The sequence below is a fragment of the Manduca sexta genome, chromosome 17 (genome assembly GCF_014839805.1).
Source record: "Manduca sexta isolate Smith_Timp_Sample1 chromosome 17, JHU_Msex_v1.0, whole genome shotgun sequence".
In the NCBI taxonomy this organism is placed as follows: Eukaryota; Metazoa; Arthropoda; class Insecta; order Lepidoptera; family Sphingidae; genus Manduca; species Manduca sexta.
Genome location: NC_051131.1, coordinates 4305066 through 4327360, shown reverse-complemented (window position 1 = coordinate 4327360; position 22295 = coordinate 4305066). Strand labels below are relative to the sequence as shown.

Sequence of the window (22295 nt, the reverse complement as noted above, 5' to 3'; positions counted from 1 at the left end):
ATGAGCCAATTGTTTACTGACCCATTGCTGGGCACGGACTTCCTTTTGTACAGAAAGTGTTAAGGCTTTATTCCACCAACCTCGCCATTTGTCTTGTATAAATATACAGATTGGTAGTATTTTAATTACCTTTTGGTGATTTAATTATTTTACACTTATGTTTAGTTCCTAGTTGAACTAGTTTCCTTCATCTTCAATATTTAAGTTAGTATGTAATTGGTCTAAAATACAATTAAAATGATCCTCGCAGAAAACCCTTAAACAATTAATACATATTCATGAACGAGGGTTGGGATTATCATTTATCTGTACTGCCTGTTATTTTGGAGTCCTCTGACGCCGCAGTAATGTGAAGTTGAAGTATGCAACCTTTACTGATATGCTTGTATTTTGTATGTTGTAAAGTACTCAGATTTTAGTATGATTCTGTTTTTCTTTTATTTTTGCTTACCAAATAAATCTTGTCGTAAAGTACGTGTGTTAGAATAAAAAATACTCAGTGTTACTCTGAATATAAGATTTACATATTTTAAATGTGAAAAAGTCTTTTACCCTCGTCTACTAAAGTAAGGGATTTTTAAAAAAAATATGTTTACAGTAACATTCACTATATTCCCAAATGTCAACATATATTTTCCTAGCTATAGAATATGATAACGAGTAGTATGTTCTCATTTGTTCTCGTAATACGAATTTGGTTAGCGCCTTATGTAAATCTCTATGATATCTTATAACAACGTCCTTAATTTTGGGTCTCGGCATGATGTAATGTGCTAGAATAAGCGGTAATATAATACAATGCTTAAAATTTTCTGATATTTTTTTTACCTTTATATAATTTGTTTATACCCTTGCGACTTTGCCCGACATTATACGCAGCCAGGTTATTGAAATACTACAAATGATTAGAGTATCATTTGCTGAATTTCTAAAAATGTTATATATTATCCATGTTCCTCAATACTCTTATTTAACAAAACTCTTAACTCTGACTACACTCACGGATGGACTTAGAAATCAATAATTTTACATAGAGTTGATTGTTACTTTTGAATATTAACTCTCCAATGGTGTTGAAGTAACGGTTATAGGTCAAAAACATATTAAAAAAGAAATTCAGCGGTTCAGAATAATGTCTACCCCGAAGCCAGCAACAAAATCGTTTAACAAGCACTGTTATCTTTGTGACGTTGCAAAATATTATCATCAATCATTTCTTTCTGGAACTTTTTGTGCAGCATCGATAGGCATAATGCAGTGATTTATTGTTTCCCTGACATCATTAGCTTGATAAACTTGTCGTAACATTGCGAGATTATGCTGTATCTTCTAAAGATATCTTATAGCAAGTTAAGACTCGAATCCTATACCTATATTATAATTAAAGTAATTTTTTAGACATTTATGAGGCAATACTGTAGCATATTCTTCTGTAACGAATTGCACTTTTGAAACTTCTATGAACTTCAAGACACTCTTTCTTCATCGATAAAATACAGGAGCGTTCTAAAGCCAGCGTCGAAATTACGCGATTAAAACTGAGAAAATGACAAATATTTATAACTAAGTCTGTTCTTATGTAGCTATACTGAAAATAAGTTGTTCAATTTAAAATGTTTCACTGATTTCGGGACTATAATTTCTAATTGTTTTAGTGTAGGTATGCTTTTATGATGGTAGGTATTAATTTTTCTGGTACCTATTAGTGAATTAGGTAGGTGGTTTTTGAAGATGTGTTTTTTAGATTTCCGTCATTTTGTCCGAGTTAATCAAAGCGATTATAAAGTGGTTAGTGTTTGTGTCGAGGTCATGTTTTCATGGAAATTATCAACATGCCGTAGAAATAGAAAAAAGCGTCACATAGTTATTTGTTATCTTCGTGGCTTAGTTGGTTTGCGTGTTACCGCCGCTGCGTGGTCCCTGTTTCGCATCACGGGTCGGGCAAAGATATATTGGGTTTAACAGTATCAGATCGGAGACAATCATTTGGGCCCTATATGGAAAGGCTCGCACCCTATTACATCATGGAGCGGGACACAAATGGCTTAAAGTGAGTTCCCTGTTTGCATCACTGCCCACCATCGGGAATAAAGTGATACGTGTTTGTTTTATAATTATAAAATAAAAAACATTTATTCACAAGCCCCATGACACAAACGAAATAAAGAAATTATAAAAAAAAGAAAAATCACACTATTACTAGCACGCATAAAAAAGTAACAATGAAATAAAACAAAATCTATCGTACAATAAAACACTTATGTCGTTATGTATTGCTTATCCTCTTTAACGCTTTCAATTACCCTGTCAACTAATGTAACCCTTAAGACGGGGGCGTTATCTTCGGGATTTACTGATCGGGTGACCTTTCCCGCGTCACGTAGAGGTCACATGCGAGGTCTCAGCAGCTTATTGCGACTAGCTCATTTGTTTTGCTCTCTTTTGTTACTAACTTTTAGATCAATCTACTGTGACATGTTGTATTCTATCGATATTGAGTTAGTTATTTATTTTGTATATTGAGAATGGACAAGAATCAATAAAGTTTTGTAACACCCTCTCAGTGGTATAAGAGGCTCATAATCAGCAAGGAATTAGGGTATTTTATCACAGTAGTGGTAGTCCAGTGGTCGAAGTTTGATCGTCGATTTTAATATATTTATAACACATAATATATCTAAATTTTATGTTTCTGTACTCATTTTCTACATGAGCTTTAATTATACCAAATCAATCTCGTGCGTAATATACTTAAAAAGAGTGCAAGGTTTTTTCTTCGCGTATTATTATATAGATAAAATTATAATAAGGACTGGAGGTATGCAACTTGTCATCCTTAGGCAAACAATAGATTTAGTATAATCAAATGATTTTGAAAATGTGGAGCCACCATGAAAATAGATAGGAAACAACAACTTTCACTAGGAAACACGGTATTCCACAAGTATAACAAAGATCCAATCTACCCCAAGTTCCTTCCAAGGAAATGAAAATACGTGGGATGAAAAATGTACAGCGATAAAAGAATAAACTGAACTCATCTTATATAATGTATTAGCTCTGTATTGTAATTTATATTATCCCTGAGTACATCTTGCAAGATATGTGGTGGTCATGGAACGGATAATCACTAACGTTGTGGGTTATGTTAGACTGGACAAAAAACATTAAAAGGATATATTGAAAAGTGTAAAACCAATAAATTATTAATGAAACAAACTTATTTTTTGTTGAGCCCTTAAAACGGACCTCTGGCTACGTCCATTACATTAACCGTATTTATAAAGTTTAATGTCGACCCTGTCTAAGATGAAAAATGATATTCCCAATATTCTTCTGATTTTCAGAATCTTCAAGCTCAATACGTTGTTATTACCTTGACGTTCAAGGTATCATATTTATATATTACGTTTTGTAAATGCACATACATATTCAAATGAAGCGCTATGTAGAGCGCATGATAAATACTACGTCAACTATCGGCAAAATAAACTGAAGACTCGAATTCATGGTACAGGAACAACGAAGAAAATAAATATTGACGATAGAAGTTTCATATTTTAATGTAAAACGGATGGGCGAAATAAAAGCGGCCCGCGATAATGGATGCGAAAAATGTTGCATTCGATCAGACATATCGCAATAAGTCAAAAATAAAAATTGTGTAAATACATATTATGTTTACGAACGGGATTCTTAAAATTTTTCGTCAGCATTATTTCCAGGGTAACGGTAACGTCCTATTGTTGAAATCAAGATTTTTTCTGCGTATTTGTTATATTTTATCACGTGTAACACTTCCATTGATTGGCTCATTGGCGTAGTGGTATTGCGTGTACAGTACGCCCATTGTTCTGAAGTCTCGGGTCGGGCAAAATTATATTCGAGTTTTTCTGCTCACTATTAGCCTGGAGTCCGGAATTTGTCGTTCGCAACTTTGCCGATGCTTTTGGCAATGAAGATGTGATGGTTTGTGTTAAGATGGAATATTAGTTTGGTCTTGAAATGTAGTTTTTATTGTGGTTGTGTCTCCTTTGAGTTAAGGCAAACACATTGCAATTTTTTAAAATTAAATTTATGGATTGTCTCAGTGGCGTAGGTTTATTACGGTATGGTACGGTAAGTACTGGGGTCGCGGGTTCGATAACCAGGTCGTGTAAAGTGATATTGTTTTTTTCTACTTAGTATTTATTAGGAGCCTAGAATTTGTATGTGTTACACTCACCCCATTACATCTTGTGATGGAATACGGCGTAAAGTGAGTGCACCAATAACGTCTCTGCCTTTCCCTTCGGGGTTAAAAGGCGTTAGTGTATGAGTGTCAATATATTTATTTTATAGATTGCCCTAAACAGACATGTTCCAATCAAATGATTTCTTATGTTTACGCGAATGATAGACACAGAGCCACAGTCCCCCCATGACTCAAGACCTGCAAAGTCTTCAATAGATAATAACAACGAAAAATACCGCGATAAAATCCGAAAATTAGTTTTATTTGAACGTTCCAGTCAAATTAAACATTGTAGATTCACGTGCCAAGTTCACAATACTGCGTACGTCTGTATAGAAAATATTTATATTAACAAATCAAGTGATGTCAGTTTGTTTATCTTGAATGACAGAACTGAGATTAATTCACGCTCCAGATTCTATAAAAAAATATTTCAACACGATTGCTCAATAACCAGTGGCTGTATATTTATTTCTTCTATAGAAAAAGATTCCGGAAAAAATAATTAATCAAATATTAATGTACTCAGCGTAATCGAGTGAAAGTAATTAATTTGACGACCATGGCCTTTGCAAGGTGTTATTACATTATTGTTTATAATAGGGGTAGGTATATGTGGCTACACACCCACGTAATGAGTGGGTATGTATTATTGCGATCCTAAAACGAAATCAAGTTTGTTTTACATAAGGTAGTGTCCGAAGATAGCCCGGTTCCTTACTTGGTCTATTATCCACGTGTTTGTTGTTTTTTGTGTTATACTGCGTTTGCAGTACGATATTTTGTTAAATTATTTTAATTAAATTTAATAATAATTATATTACGTAGGAATTGAATTAAAGATTTTTCTTTACATTTATTCATGAAACGGCTTTCGAAAGAGTTATAAATGAAGTGGGGCGTTTGTGGATTCAATGCCTTAATATTTACCTACTTACTGTAAAAAGCTAGTCTCCGATTAGTAGTCGTAATGAGAACAATAATAAGTTATTATGCCGAGGTTGTACCATTAGTCAAGTTTAATCCTTTACAAGAAAATAGCTTGTTTTATTGATAAATAAATTACGCAAGATGAATACTGAAATTGGATTAAAAATAAATTCTGCGGGAAGATTCGTGTCTTAATGTTAAAGGGTCATTATTTTAGTCCATTCAGTAGACCTGTCTCAAAGAAAAACTGCTTTCCGTAATCATGGTAGAGGTAATATTGACGGAATCTAAATAATGTATACCATTTTACACGGTCAAATAAATTATTTCATTTCAATAATATACTTATACCTATATGAATTTTAAACTCTAGCATATTTACTTGGTAAAAGTTGTTTTATTTTATAATATTGCATGAAATTACTATCCGACTAAATTAGTGAAAGAATTGAACTCCTCACAATAATATATAATTATTTTTTCCTCGGCACACCAGTGGTAATTCTTATATTTTTTTCTGTTTTTTTACAAATACGTACCTAACTTTCTTGACACTTTATTTATGTAATGATTTTTTATGTTTACGCGAATGTTAGACATTAAAATTAAACTATTTTTCGGATTTTATTGCGGTTTTTTATATTTTAGTTTCCGACTTTATTTATGTACTACTTATTAGTTACAGCTAATTTATTTTTATAAGATATATACTACAATAGATTATGCTTTACTATCAAATACAAGTGACCTCGCTTTGCGCTTGATTAATTTATAGCCATCGTCACAGAAACTGTCAGGCCCTGTGGAGGTTACTGTGGCCGCCGCGTGCCTACATTTAATTACACTTTTTAGACAAATTGCGCTTCCCTTATCGGACGTTTATTAATTGCACTTTGCAAAATATGCACAAGTTATAAGCCCAATGATGGCGTCTATCGAGGGAGTATGCTGGTTCGATTATTTGGATAAAATTGTTTTGAATCGAATTTCAATAGCTCTACATTTTAAGAAACATCGAATTGAATGTTTTCTAGATTCTGATTATTTTAACAATATTTTTTATAACAAAACGTGTCATATATTTACGTTTTTTGATAGCTTTATATTATAGATGGATAGTTCTACACACAAGCTCTATATATTAAGAGACGTCGCCTGAACTACATTAATAGCAATTTTACTCTCAGGTGTAGTTTGGTGTTTTTCAAAAGGGACGTTAGATTTTCATCTTACTTTTTCGTATTTATAGAGTTATAAAGTTCTAAGGATTATAATAATGTGATATGGACAATTATAATAACAGTCTGATGTAAAATATAAAATAAATAAATAAAATAATTTTGTGCTTTTATAATATTCCTATAGGTTTCTAATGCCATCAAAATCCATTTATTTGTGGTTTCTTGCAATATCGAACACATTGATTATTAAATGTATGTTACCAACCAATCTTTCAATACCCAAATATAATCCGACAGACCGAGCTCATGTCACGTATTCATTAATTTTGTTAGGAATATGCCCTTATTATTTTTCTCCCTACAAATCTATTTGTTCAGTGGGTAATGAGCTTAGTTTGTCGACTTTACGGAGTTACGAAAACATTCAGTTATATGAGATTGTTTACAACACGAAACTCAAGAATCATGTTTCAGAGTAAACTGAGGGGTGGAGGAATACAGAGTGATAAAGGGAACTTCGTCCTCGAATGTTACTGATGAAGTTTATGATATGTTTACTGGTGGACGGATATATTTTATACCTTACACAAGGTGTTAAAACTCGCTACAGTGGCCCACGTAAGTGTGTAGCGTTTCGGGATCAGCCTGTGTGTGTGTATGTCCGGCTCCAACAGGCCGGCATAATTATGTCGACTGGCGACGGGTAATCATTCCTCGTCAGTCGACATTCTATTAGACCCCACTCCACTTACCATCAGGTGCAGTGAGGTCACTTTTCTGTGCAATATAAAATGCTGTGAGGTGTAAAAAAAAGTGTAACAAAATTATAGTCGAAACAATAACATTATTTATAATATGGGCCGGTGAACGAACAAATACGTTATTTCATGTTAAGTAATTTCCTTCTACAGTATATACCATAAACAGCAGAATCAGCAATGAGCTGCCGTCCTTAATAACTATTCCTTTTATTACGAAACAGCGTGGGATATTTGGGTAAACGCAACAGCTAGCCAGTTTGTAGACGTCACCGAAAATCAATATAAAGTAACCTTTAGTAATCATTACTTGAAGTCATCTTCACATAGATTTTTATAGAGAAAGTGTTACTGGACGTGCTGGACCTGTCAATTGTCAATTTTCTACATAGTATAAACTATAAACAGGCAAATAATATTAATAACAAATGTTATAATTTTTGCCGCTGTACCAATATATAAACTTGCATGCTGTGATCTGCTATAATTGAAGAGGCACGTCACATTAATTGTAAAAATGCTACGACATTGTTTTTATTGTATATCGTGTATCCTTCGTTGGAGGTCCTTAAATAAATAAATTTAATAAATAATAAGACTGTTTAGAGTAAAAACACAACATTAGGGTTTCAATAAAAAAGAGTAGATAGATAAACCAGTAAAATATATATTACTTAAAAATTCAACGTGTTACCATTATAACTTTGTTTTTATGGATACTTACAATGAGAAGAATGATGTCACGCCTATTGTATTCTTTGTTGTTTTTTTATAAACGAGTTATAACACTTGTGAACATAAACGTAGCGCGAACAGAAAATAAGAAAAGGACGTTAAGAGTTATGAATTATAATAGTTTTTCTACATAATACTATATTTTAAAGTAATGATTTCGTAAGGATCTAATAGATTGACGGATACTTGATCTACTTTAAAGTATGTATTTATAAAACAAGCGGGTCCAATGTTCTCTTTAGAGGAGTTTCAAAGGAAGTATATCAAAATACACATATTAATTAATTTATTTATTTATGCACTTCATATATGATATACATACGTATATCGGGGAACTTAATGCCAAAGGCATTCTCTCCCAGTCAACTTTTGGATGATGCAAATTGTCAGGTTAAAAGATGTACCATGTTTTATTTCAAATTTATGAATTGCAATCGAAATACTTGGAAGGCTCGCAAGCTACCGAAAAAAACAATATTCGTCCTTTTTCCTATTCGGTATTTAGGTAGAGACTGCTCTACCTACATATGTATGTACTTGAAGACCAGGATTGAAACTGGCACTCATTTTTGCCGGCATTTTTTTAAGACAGTCTAGTTTCCTTAATCAGTGATGAGATTGTTAAATAGAAAAGTATGGCCGAATAGAATTTATGAAGAAACATTTTAAAGATAGAGACGCAATCCGCTCCAACCTGTCGATATGGACATCTTTGGGGTAGCCTGTGTTCAGCAGTGAACATCTTGCAGCTGACGATGATGATGATTAAGCCTTTTTATGTTTATATGGTAATGAATGAGAATTATAAATTAGTGTAATTTTCAAAAAATTATAGATTTTTAAGGTTCAAACTGATAGAAAAATCTGATTCTTCGTCTTTGCTATAGTAACTGTTTATTACTTGAACATGCAAAGATACTAATCGAGTGGTAATGACCTCTGCCCTAGACCTGATGACGTGGGTTAACCGCACGCGAACGCAAAAGCAATTAAACACCGATTTTCGTAACGTTGATTTTGAAATTATCTCAGTTAGATACAAACATTACTATGTTTGTAACATACATATGCAACAGACATACTATGTTTAGTTAATAATACTTTTAAAAACTATTTAAATTATATATGTATTTGAATCACATTATTCTAAATTATATCTCGACAAACAAAAGGTTAACAACGGCTATATTTTTGAGGTTTCGAACCGCAAAAGGATTATATAATCACTTTTTTTTGTCTGTCAAGATTCTTATTGTCAAGAACGCGTAGACGTAACAAATTGAAATTAATATCAAATACACGAACTTATAATATCATGCAGCCGTAAAATAATCAAACTTGGAAGTCAACGTGATCAAAAGATCTGACCATATATGTCGTATATTTTCACCTATACTGCGATTTCGTAAAGGAATAAAAACTTATAGGGTATTTCCCACTTACCTAGAATCATGAAAATTGGCAAGAAGCACATGTAAAGGAAAATATTTGTCCACCGTAAATAAGTATTTTAATAAACAAGAGGCGAATTGACTATTACAACCTTATTTGCGTTTGATGCAATATATATCCAGGGTTCGAACAGCAAAGTTGAATTTGTCGCCAAAGAACACCGATTCCTGCCTAGGATGATTCGCGAGGCTATTGAAATTAAAAAACATCCTAATTTTAATAGGGAAGATGGTTGGAAGCTTGCACAAGCCTGGGATCCAGTTCTACATTTAATTAAATCGGAACCCAAAAGACCGGCTGCCAGACTTCAAGACACTGTGAGCTCATTCTGCGTAGATCGGACCACCAACAGCTAAAATTTAAAAAATTTAAAAAAGTTGTATAATTGTAAAATGTAGGTAGATATTGTAACTTTGACTTTACGGATGAACAACACCTCAGTTCCCCCCGTGACCATGAAGGCTGCAAAGTCTTCGAAACGTCGGGAGAAAATAAAATACTAGCACCGCGATAGAATCCGAAAATTAGTTTAATTTCAATGAATTTGTCGAGTTTAAACTTACCTATAAGTTCATATGAAACCCTCTGTGCGCGAGTCCAACTAGCACTTGGCTGGTTTTTTTATACGGGCGCACCAAAGTGATCCTATTGTACGGTAAACAGAGTGGAGTTCAGAAACAATGTCCACTGAAAAGAGAGGACCACCTCATTGTTATACTTTAATCGCGGCCGGTCATACTTATACTATAGAAGTTGCAATATTTATTTATTTATTTAAACTCTTTATTGTACATCAAAACAGTAAAGAATAATAAATATAGAACAGAGATGGTGTCATAACAGGAAATACAAATGGCGGTCGTATCGCTATCTGCGATTTCTTCCAGACAATATTATGTATATGGTGGATATGTATATAATGATAAATAATTTATATTATTATATGTAGTTTAATTAATGATGTGTAGCACGGGCCGAGACATTAACTAACAAAAGATGATAGAAATTATTTACTATAAAATTCTAGAGATCGTTTATTTCCACTTGCAATGTTCACTTAATATAAATAGACAAGCTCCATTTTATGTTTCTTGACCGGTTTGCGCGATATGTGTAAGGTTATTTCTTTTTATTCTATTATTTCCGCTTCCTGGCCTCTCAATCACATGCATCGCCAGATTCCGAGAGAATTTTATTTTATGGCTTGTCTGCTACCGTTTGAAGATTTGTATTATGAGGGTTAAAACTTCTAAAGATTATAAGTTTCTAAGGCGTAGTTTAGACCCTTTTTGACAACGTTCTACAATTGACCATGGGCATTAGGAGCCAGTGGCGTCAGGTGAAGTTTCCCGAAAGAGAACCCTACACAACATATAAGTAATAATATGCATAAATGCGGCCTGTGAATCGTTCTGACGATAATTAGATTCTATATCAATTCTGCATGAAGGGAAGACGACAGGAAACGCGTTATGTGGACCCTTCGCTCCTGTTAGGAGCCTATTGATCTTTAGAATTTAATACATGAATTACATTAATGTATGTTACAATATGTCACCCAGAACGTCAATTTGCGTAGACGATTTGAATAAAATATTCAATAAAGTCACTTCTACATTGTCAGTGATATATTTTTGATATAAATTTTAGCGAGCGAAACTGTTCGGTCTGCAACCCGAAATCCGATTTGTCTGAAATGAGTGTTATGAGTAAACATTAGAAAACAATTGAAAGTAATATGCCAAGAACAAAAACTTAGCTCAATACAACAAAAAGGACAAGCTTACATCCATTTATCCCCTTTTATCTCCTTTTATCCTCCAAGATGTAGGCAGAGGCGCAACTTTTGCATCCCAGTGACGAAGAACCTATATAACCCAATTCCTGCCGACTTCCTTTTTGGAAAATCTAATTATCATTAGAACAGTTTGCAGACTACATTCATACATAATATAGGTAGTATCTATGTGTTGCAACGGGTTCCTATTCAGAAAATTTATCTTTCGCCATTGGTGCATCCACTTCCCGTCGTCCGTATTCCGTCCCATGATGAGATAGGGAGTGAGGTTCACCCATCGCCATATCTGTCCATTCAGGCAAAAATTAACCTTATCGCAAAGTAGGTTGGTAAATTCTTGCGTAAGACATTTTTTTTTTAAATAAAAATATACTATGTACGTCTTTCTTATTGCCATGACTATGAGTATAAGTACAATTACAGAATTAAAGGCTCATATTCGTAACAATACAATATAATTTATTTATTAATTACTTACAAACACCATGCACATTAAAGATAATTTATATCTTATTATGTTTTAAATGAGGATAATACTTTATCACTGAAGATGTTTCCATACATATTATGTGGGTATTTAAATTTAACAGCTGTATGTATAATTATTGAGCATACAAGCAGTTATAGAAGGAAAATATATCTAGTTATTTAAATGCTATTAATCTAAAATGTTAATATCATTTTGATGCATTTACCTATACGGAAATCCCACAACGCTTATCGTTGGGTAAACTACAACATTGGGCTATTATAATCAGACAATAATTTATTGCGTTAAAATGCTAACCGGTTTTCTTAATACCTATTCATTTGGATAACTCCATTACAAGTTTACTTCTATACCAGTAAGGGTTAGGTACTGCAAGTAATCCATACGAATAATAGTAATGTAAATTTTTTGACGCCCAAATTAATCTTATGAAAGACAGGGTAACACTTTCGTATAGGTTTATTATTTATTCCGAAAAAACAATTCGAGTTAAACAGTTACAAAACCTAACTATTCGTTTCCTGATAACATTTTTAATTAATTTATTTCCAAACTTAGATTTTATACAAAAAAATCATTGGGCCGTTTTTATTTTAGTTTATATAACTTGTTTGGTAAAAACAATACCTACTTAAAAAAAAGAGGAAAATATAAGATCTTACTTTGTAAAAACATATACTTTTTCGTTTTAACAAAATTTTATCGCCGGGAATGAGATTTTACCTCATATTCGGTTAAAGTAAACTAGTTGTGAAATAGGTAAATGAATTTTGTCAAAAGCAGTTTTACATTAAGGCGATACCTCAAGGTCCATTTTCATACATTTTGTTTCACCTTTAATCTGGGTAACTAAACAAGTATTGGCAAGTAAAGAATTTAAATTCACGTCTAGTTAGTGATTAGTTCTCGCAGTTGAAGAAAAACGTAAAAATAATTAATAATCATGGATATTTCTGCCTTTAAAATTTCGTCATATTAAATTTTAAAGGCCGAAATATCCATGATTATTAATTATTTTACGTTTTTCCTTCAACTGCGAGAACTAATCACTAACAGCTAGACGTGAATTTAAATTCTTTACTTGCCAATACTTGTTTAGTTACCCAGATTAAAGGTGAAACAAAATGTATGAAAATGGACCTTGAGGTATCGCCTTAACTTACTTCTAACATACACGACATTGTTATATGGCATTCTCGAGTTTACAATATTTTGTTTGTAGTACAAAAACCCGTTTCAACTTTCAATAGACCTGGATTAGCCCGCTATAGATTTGGAGTTTAGACAGATTTCGGAAGCACTGCTGAGTTCAACAATGTGTGATGCGGTGACCCTACGTCCCCACTAACATTTCTGACTTTTCGTAGTAACGCATATGTTCATTATTAATTATAGTATCGTCTAATGGTGAACCAATATGGTGAACATATCTGTGCATTTGAAATTCCCAAAAAATCCAAATTATGTTAAATCTATCAAGTGCCAACTTATATTAGACAACGTGGCACATAGAGATCTGCATACGTAGATACCTTTGTTTAAAAGAGCTATATTATATTATATATTTGGATTTTATATCGATTAAATCAGTCTTCAAACAGCACGAGATTAACAAGGTCTAGAGAGTTTTAATCACATTCTGCATGCATTTGTTCCAGTGTATTACCTCGTGTATTTAAATTAGTAATCAACAATACATGGTTACTGCTATAAATTTATGATAATTTCACACACTTATTTAAACTGTAAAGAATTACTGAATTGGAACAAATCGTTGTCAGTGCGACCTTCAGTAAGTAGATAACGAAGCCGCATTGTTATTCGTTTTGTTTATTTGTTTGTAGTATTAAATGGGGCTATGGCTTGTACATCTGCTATCATTAAGCACTTGTATTATCGCAATCTTATTAAAAAGTTAAAATATAAAATTGAATGTATTACTGAGCAAAAATAAACATGCGGCTAAAAGTAAATATTGCGCCTGAATTGCTTTGGCGTTTCCACTCATACGATCATTAACGTAGTATAAAATTTTTTCGCACTCTATTTGATAATTTGTCATGCCTTCTCTACTGTACATCACTAGTCTGCAATCCGCATTTTTAGAAACATAAAGTCTTGTACGTGTTGTAGGGTCCATAATTGTAGTCACTTTCCAATCCTTTATGGAGAAGTTGTCGGGTTGTTTGTTGTAGGACTCGTCGTCCAACACACGAGGCGGCTCGCTCCACAGACTCACGTTTACTTCGTCCTCCATCATCTTGCGCGAGTTATAGTCCCTTATGTAGCTCTGAAGGAAGTCGCGCGCGATGAAGCAGAACACGGTCACAGTTTCAACTAACTCTACATCTTCGATTCTCAGCCAGCATTGGTCAGCACGGTCGTTCCGATTGGGCAATTCGAAAGGCACTGGGAATATGTAAGGTTTGACCTGTTTCTCGTTCCCTTCACTGCACAGAACATCTGATAGAAATATCGCAGCGAACACAATTCCGAAATACATTTTAAATGTGCCGCTGCGGCGACGTCATGATGGAAACTAATCGAATGTCGTGACAGCTATGTCGCAGCTGCAAAAACTGTTGCAGAACGCCAGTTTCGCCTTCACAGGTGATTACAGGTTGAAAAAATATTATTAGGTTGTTATTTACAACTCATTGTTGCGAGTTTGCGGTGCGTAACACGTGACACGGAGCGGTCGTTATAGTAGCTACTGGAAGCGCAATAAATATTTGCTTCAATGTAATTGCAATTCTACATTTAAACTCGCGCTGTCACTGTCATTTCGAATGTGTATAGAGGTGGTCGTACACTTATAGCTGTAGTACTATTTCGCCTCGCGAACGAAACTGACTCTAGTGTTTGATACTTTTTCACTGTGCATCATAATGAATCTGAGTGCAGATTTGGAAATTAATTCACAATTGACTTAATAAATAAAATTGTGAGTCAAATGAACTACATGTACCTTTGGTGTGCAAAGGAATTAGAACTTATTACGATCTGGCAGTAGAGCAAGTGGACTTGAAGTTTGACTGATTAAATGAATGTCATCAAATATTTTTTACTCTTTATTTAATTTGGGGAAATTTCTCCAATTTGTATATGCCAGTACCGCTATAACTTAAGGTGGTAGCTCAAGGTCCATTTTCATACATTTTGTTTCGGCTTTAATCTGGGTAACTAAACAAGTATTGGCAAGTAAAGAATTTAAATTCACGTCTAGTTAGTGATTAGTTCTCGCAGTTGAAGAAAAACGTAAAAATAATTAATAATCATGGATATTTCTGCCTTTAAAATTTCGTCATATTAAATTTTAAAGGCCGAAATATCCATGATTATTAATTATTTTTACGTTTTTCTTTCNACTGCGAGAACTAATCACTAACTAGACGTGAATTTAAATTCTTTACTTGCCAATACTTGTTTAGTTACCCAGATTAAAGCCGAAACAAAATGTATGAAAATGGACCTTGAGCTACCACCTTAATCTAAAAGTACCTACATACTTAAATTTTTATTCGGAACATCGCAAAGAAGCCATTTGAAATAATAAGGAATGGAGTTTGAAATTACAATTTAACCGTTCCAAGACGGTTATCTAGGCAATGTCTAGACTCTAGATATAAATGGACCGCGTAGCTTCCGTTCATCGTGTAAGTTGTTGATGAAGGCTATGTACTTTGATTCTTATTCCGCTACATACAAGGCATATACCGGAATTATGCTTTATAGTTATCATGTTAAGATTTATACGCAATTAGACAGACAACATAGTTCTCTATTGCACATAACGTCAACTTGAATGAATGATTCATGCAATGATTTTCCTCTATCCGTACATACGAAGGTGGTAATTTTTATTGGCAGTCTGATGTATGAATTTTTGAATTTTCTTGTTATAATCCTACTTCTTACTAATATCTTAAATAAGTCCGTAAACATGTTTGGATATTTCTTAGAAATACAAAAACAGCTCAAAGGATAAAATAATGATTTTTGGCACGCGGATACAAAATGTCTTCGAATACATATAGGCTTCTTTTTCGGTAATTTGCTTTTATAGAAAATAATATAAATATTTAATCTTAATTTTTAAACAGATTGCGCTGGTATCCTATACGTCGTATGCATTATTACAATGATACAGGGACTTTTCTAGCGGGAAAGGCTTTACGCGGCGAAGTCATTTTTTTTACCTGACTATACGTTTGTTAGCCTGGCTGGGCCGGCTTATTCAAATACACCGGACTTTCTGGAGAGCGCTTGAGACACTCATAACCCTTGAAAAATTTCGACCGTACTGAGAGCAACCCACTAACGGGTTCCAAACCTCGGCTCAGGACGGTCACTGGGAGAGTGAGACATCAACGACTAGTGTCCAATCATGTATTAATTTAAATTATAAATAAATGTTGTCATAGATATGCCAATAGATGGTGTTGAATGAAAACTATAAACAATGGAATAGCGATGTCAAGATACGCTTACGAATATACTTCAGTTTACGATATTTCTCAGCGATATGTAAGTTTTATTATTATTATAATTAGTCCATTGAAATGTTACATTTTTAGGCCTTACCTTGCGTTTTTTAGAGGACGCAATTTTATTTTTTTAAAGTGTAGGGGGGGTCAGTCTAAAGCTAAAACCAAGTTTGTGGGGTCGCCACCCTTGTCCCACGGCCGCCATCTTAAGAATAGGGGTTGAAATGGTTTTTACGATGTATCTCTTAAACTATTTATCTAACAAAAAAAAATTATAAACATTTTTTGTTGCAAATTAAATTCTCTACAACTTTGGTGTAGTAACTTTTGTCGTAGAACTATAAATAAAAAAGTTATGAGCGAAAATGTTAAGAAATTCAATGTTAAGCAATGTCCATTGCAACGTCATCAAAACGTGTGTTTATAAGGTTCATAATACTTTTTTTGTACTCTCATTAATACCCAAATACCCAAGGGACCATTAGGGAACAAAAGAACATCTGCCTGCTATTATTATTATTTCTAACCTCTGTTATTGTAAGAATAGCTGATAATATTATGTTGAAGTTGTCGTTCAACTTATATCTTTTAGTTGTGCTACATATTTCTGTACGTGCGGATGTATTTTATTCTGTTTTTAATTGTGAAGACGATTTCGAATGATTTTAGACACGATTTTAACTTTAGTGAAAACTACTTTTTTTATTAGCATTTTGACTTTTAAAAGACTTTTAAAAGTCAAAATGCTAATAAATAACTTACTTAATACAACTTCAACACAATATTATCAGCTATTCTTACAATAAGAGAGGTTAGAAATAATAATAATTATAGCAGGCAGATGTTCTTTTGTTCCCTAATAGTCCCTTGGGTATTTGGGTATTAATGAGAGTACAAAAAAGTATTATGAACCTTATAAACACACGTTCTGATGACGTTGCAATGGACATTGCTTAACATTGAATTTCTTAACATTTTCGCTTATAACTTTTTATTTATAGTTCTACGACAAAAGTTACAAGACCAAAGTTGTAGAGAATTTAATTTGCAACAAAAATGTTTATACATTTTTTGTCAGATAAATAGTTTAAGAGATACATCGTAAAAACCATTTCAACCCTTATTTTCAAGATGGCGGCCGTGGGACAAGGGTGGCGACCCCACAAACTTGGTTTTAGCTTTAGACTGACCCCCTTTACACTTCAAAAAAATAAAATTGCATCCTCTAAAAAACGCAACCCCAAATGTAACTTTTCAATGGACTAAATACATTGCCGGATCTTTTGGGGATGTTGAACAACTAGTAACGTCTTGTTACGAGATAATAGACACGACGAACACTAGCACGTTTAAGAATTACGGCTATTGCTTGATGTCGTTAGCGGTAGGTACTAGGTACCCGCATTGTCTATTTATGTGCCAAACAACAGTGTGGTTTCAAAGTTGTTTCAGTTTTAAGGACATTGTAGCTAACGTCATTACAATATTCTGTTATTCGACCATTGCTAAGTATTATGAATCTTACCCCCTTATTCATAAACGTTTTTTATCTAACGACCGAGTAAGGCTGTGATAACAAGTCTGTTTCTCAGTGCTGACGGCATGACAGTCTTCGCAGTGAGTAGACGTAGGGCCGTTGTGATTGGCTAATATTGAAATACAACAATAATAACCAATCACAACGGCCCTATGTCTATTTCTCAGTGCCGTTGGGCACTGAGAAACAGGCTTGTTATCACAGCTTTACTCCGTCCTTAGATAAAAAACGTTTATGAATAAGGCGGTTAATGTTTTGTCATGAGATAACAAGCGCTGTACAATACCAGCCAGTACTTGGTAATTTAAAATTCTAAATGATATAATTAATGTTTGTGAGCAGACATGTCGATTACCGTCAGGTTGTTCATCGTGACATTCAGTAGACCAAAAAAATGGAAGTTGTGATGTAAGGTAATGGAACCATGGATGGGTCAGTTAATTTAAAAATCTTAATATAATCGTTTCATGAAGAAATATAAAGAAGAAGTTTTGAAAACTACAACAAAAAGAACTAACAAAAAATCGTAGAATGTTTTTGCATTACAAAACAAAAAATCTAAAAATGGCTGGTGGGCCATATTAGGAACCGGGCTATCTTCACAGAACCTTATTTATTTTTAACTAACTTGAATAAACTTATACGTCTGTGGTATTTATCGAGAAGTAAGTCTTGCTATACTGAATGAAATTTGCCGTCAGAGGAAACAAGAAAAACGTTATGTGTATTGCTATAATGGACGCACATTGTTCATGAGTGGCTTTTTACAATCGTTAATGAGTAATGCTCAGAATAAATGTAAATCAGGGAAATAGTTTTAAGAAACATTATTACGAAATTGTCTATCGCATCATTCAAATAAAGAAAAATGTTTTTTAATTGTTTATTTGTTTATTATCGGCACACATTTTTAATAATATTTCGTTAGGTACATTTATTTTTAACCGACTTCAAATAGGAGGAGGTTAAATTCTACGCGTATTTTGTTTTTAATGTTTATTATCTCACAACTCAATCATTTATGAATCCATTTGGAAAAATATTTTTTTATTTGAAAGAATATTTTCCAGATTGGTCCTATAGAAATATTATTAAAATCGGTTTAGTAGTTTGGTTTTTGAACCGAAATAACTGGAATAAGTAAGTACCTATGGCGTCAAACTAAATTGAAAATTTTGTTTTCCCATCACTATTTCACATTTTTTTAGAAATACTGTAATAAGAATAAGAGGTTAAAATAAAACTACTTATTTTGCGCATTTGATCGCGGATTGGCGATGTCTAATATTCGCGTAAACAAGAAATCATTAAGAATAAGAGGCATAATCTACGCTGCACTGTCAACGAATATTTACTTTGTAATAAAACATTGTGCTCTGGTACTAAGATTTGTGCTATACCAACCCTGCCCTCTCTGACTAGTGGAATAATCGGGGTTAGTAATGTGTGACGATGTTCACTAACCGAAACGACCTTGTGGTTTTGCGTTATAGACTTTGGCAAAAATGGGGGGTGTCCTAAATGCTCTAGCTAATGGTTAGTACAAGCGGAGGCGATGGGTCCATATGACCTGGCTTCCCTTTCCTAACTATGTAAAATCTATCATAAAAACGAATTGCAGGTCTAATTAATGCATATTAGTACCTATATTTGTTTATTTATATTATGTTATGTCGGGTTCCCATTCGAAAAACTTCATCATTCATCATTCGCCATTGGTTCATAGACTACAGGTAGCCAGTAATGGTCTAAATTTTACACTCTAAAAGAATGTTAGTGATAATGTGGAATACCTATTTAAAACACACAATTTTATTTCCCTAGAGCTACGGATTCTGTTATAGTATTTTTTTAATTTTAATCCAATATTAATGTATTATGTACACAAAATTGAAATTCTCTATGTACAGACTTCATATTTGGTATTTTTTATTGGTTATGGTTAACAGACGATATATCTGTTGGCAGCATAAATAAACATTGTAGTGGACAGGTAAGAGTAAAGTTTTGACGTTTAATCTATTATTTATTGAGGTTAATCAGCAATATCGAATGATTGAGCCCATGTTTAACACGTAAAAGGGTTAACCAAATGAAAAGGTTATAAAGAAAACCGGTTAACCTTTCAAATCGTTTAATAGGTCCTTGCTAGGCTCCGGTCTCCTCTACTACAAGGTTTAGGCTAAGCATAAACATATATAGAAGAGGAGCCGAGTGCTTCATATCTATTCCAGAATTGTTCAATGCCCACCCACAGAATTGTGAGGCCTTCTACTACTGTTATCTCTAAAACAACCAAATTTCGACTGACAGGCCTCCCCTTGTTACGCCTATAGGCTTAAGTTTACCATGCTGATCTAGTATGGAATGGCAGACTTCACAGATTGCTCACAATATTTTCCTTCATCGTCAAAACGAGCGATAAACGATAAAATGTCCTAACATAAAATTCATACCTTTTATATGCCAAAAAGTAAATTTGCTAATTATATTTTACAGGCGTATGCACTATGCACCTCACAAGATCTTTACTAGTATTTTTTTCTGAAAAGCCTTTTATAATATAATAATGTAGGTACTAGGTGCTGCTCTAGGCCCACGTGAAATACCTTTCTGGGCATAAAAATCAAATTGTTTACTTTTCCGGTACATGTAATAATATTTACAAAGTAACCTATAATATTGTCCCCGTTCAACTAAATCACTGTTGGCATCCATATCGCATTTTATATGACGCCAGTATAGGTTATTTGAAAAAATTGGATTAAAAATGAATATGAACTATAGGCTGCAGGTTTCGTTCCCGGCCAGACGATTTCTTATTTCGATATATAAGTATTTTGTAAATCCATGTTAGTAAAATTTACATATTTTAGCTGCTTAGCAAATAACTTATTGGTACACTTTTTTTATTATGTTATATCGTTGCGTAACTTTTACCTTTTATGCAGCCTCAGGAAACGGAAGCTCTAAAAATAATAAAATGTTCCCCGTTTCTGCAACATATTTTCTTGACGCACCGCTACTATTGGTCATAGCGTGCAATATTATATAGCTTAACAAATGTGTATGTGCCTTCTTCCCACAATAATAGATTTTTCTTTAATTCGAACCAGTAGTTCCCGAGATTAGAGCATTCAAAAAAGCAAACTTTTCAGCTTTATATATCTAATAGTATATTATTCACAAGGAAATAAATATATTTATTTCATTTAATACGTTCATGGTATCTATTTGACGTCATAAACGATCCAATACGTCAAATAACAAACGTAACTCAATTAATGATGACATCAGTGCATCCCAAGATATCAAATAGGCGTGATTACATTAATACAAAAATGTTACCGTTGATTGTTTTAGTAATCTTAATGATGAACTGTGCTAACATGTAATCGGTCGGTCAGTAGTAGACGACAAGTTTGAAGTTCAAAAGATAACATAATATTACCGATAATAATTTCATTGATAAAATTGTGCATATTTGATTTAATGTTTTCTTTTGCTCTACTAGTTTACGCGCTATCTACACCTATTTTTGTTTTTTTTTTATATAAGTTCTAAATGGGTTTACGATTTTTTTTAATTCTGCCGAAAAAAGCAGTTTAAAAGTACGTTTGTTTCAGATTGAAAAACATTGCGAGAGAATATATAGTTTCTGAGCATAGTAAAATGAATAACACCTCAGGGTAAAAAACGGAATGTGCTACAGAGGCGACGGGTGAAGTTTTCCGAAATAAAACCTTCGTTCGATTCGGTTCGATTATATGTTGGTATAAATACTAATAATGTAATATGCATAAATGCGGTCTGCAATCCTTCTAATAATAAGTATTTAGATTTTAATTAAATTACGAAAGTGATGCCGGCAGAAATTGGGTTATATGGACCCTCCGCCATTGACGTATTTGCATAACTTTATATTTTAATGTTTTATACGATATTGAAGCGGCGATAGCCTAGTTGGTTGTGGAACGGACTGCCGAGACGAATGTCCGCAGGTTCAAATCCCAAGGGCACACACCTCTAACTTTTCTAAAAAAATATGTGTGTATTCTTTGTGAATTATCGCTTGCTTTATCGGTGAAGGAAAACATCGTGAGGAAACCTATACACCTCAGAAATTCCATATTAGAAATTTTCGAGGGTGTGTGAAGTCTACCAACCCACACTTCGTGGTGGACTAAGGCCTAATCCCTCTCAGTAGTAGAGGAGGCCCGTGCCCAACAGTGGGACAGTATATAATACAGGGCTGATATTATTATACGATATTGGTATTACTTTAATATACTCTTTTTATCAGCGAGCGACGAGCGACGTGTCTGGTCATTATTTAGTTGCATAGAACAAAATAATAATAAAACTTTTTGAGCGCTCTATCGTTATGTTTGACAATAGACTATAATGTATTGTAGGTAATTTTAGGCTGCAAAGCAGTTATTTTTAGGCTTCAGTCAATAACTCTGCTGATCACTAAAGCTAGAAAGCTGTGCCAGCGTCAGCAGTTTTTACAAACTCCGGGGATCAGTCAAACCGGTTTCATTGTCCTAAAGACAAAGTCAGCCACAGCGCGGCGCATCTAAATCACTATGTGTTATTATATTTCAAGTGGACAAAATGGCCATTTATTATTGTGACTACTTAAAACTCAATGTCAAAATCATGAGGTTTAATCATTACGTGGTAGACTAAT

At 33.5% G+C, this 22295-nt stretch overlaps 1 protein-coding gene across 1 annotated transcript in view; it reads left to right on the top strand.

Moving 5' to 3' along the window:
- LOC115442352 (adenosine receptor A3) overlaps positions 1 to 22295 on the top strand; it is a 71323-nt gene that overhangs the window by 34170 nt on the left and 14858 nt on the right. The gene's annotated exons all lie outside the window — the stretch shown is intronic.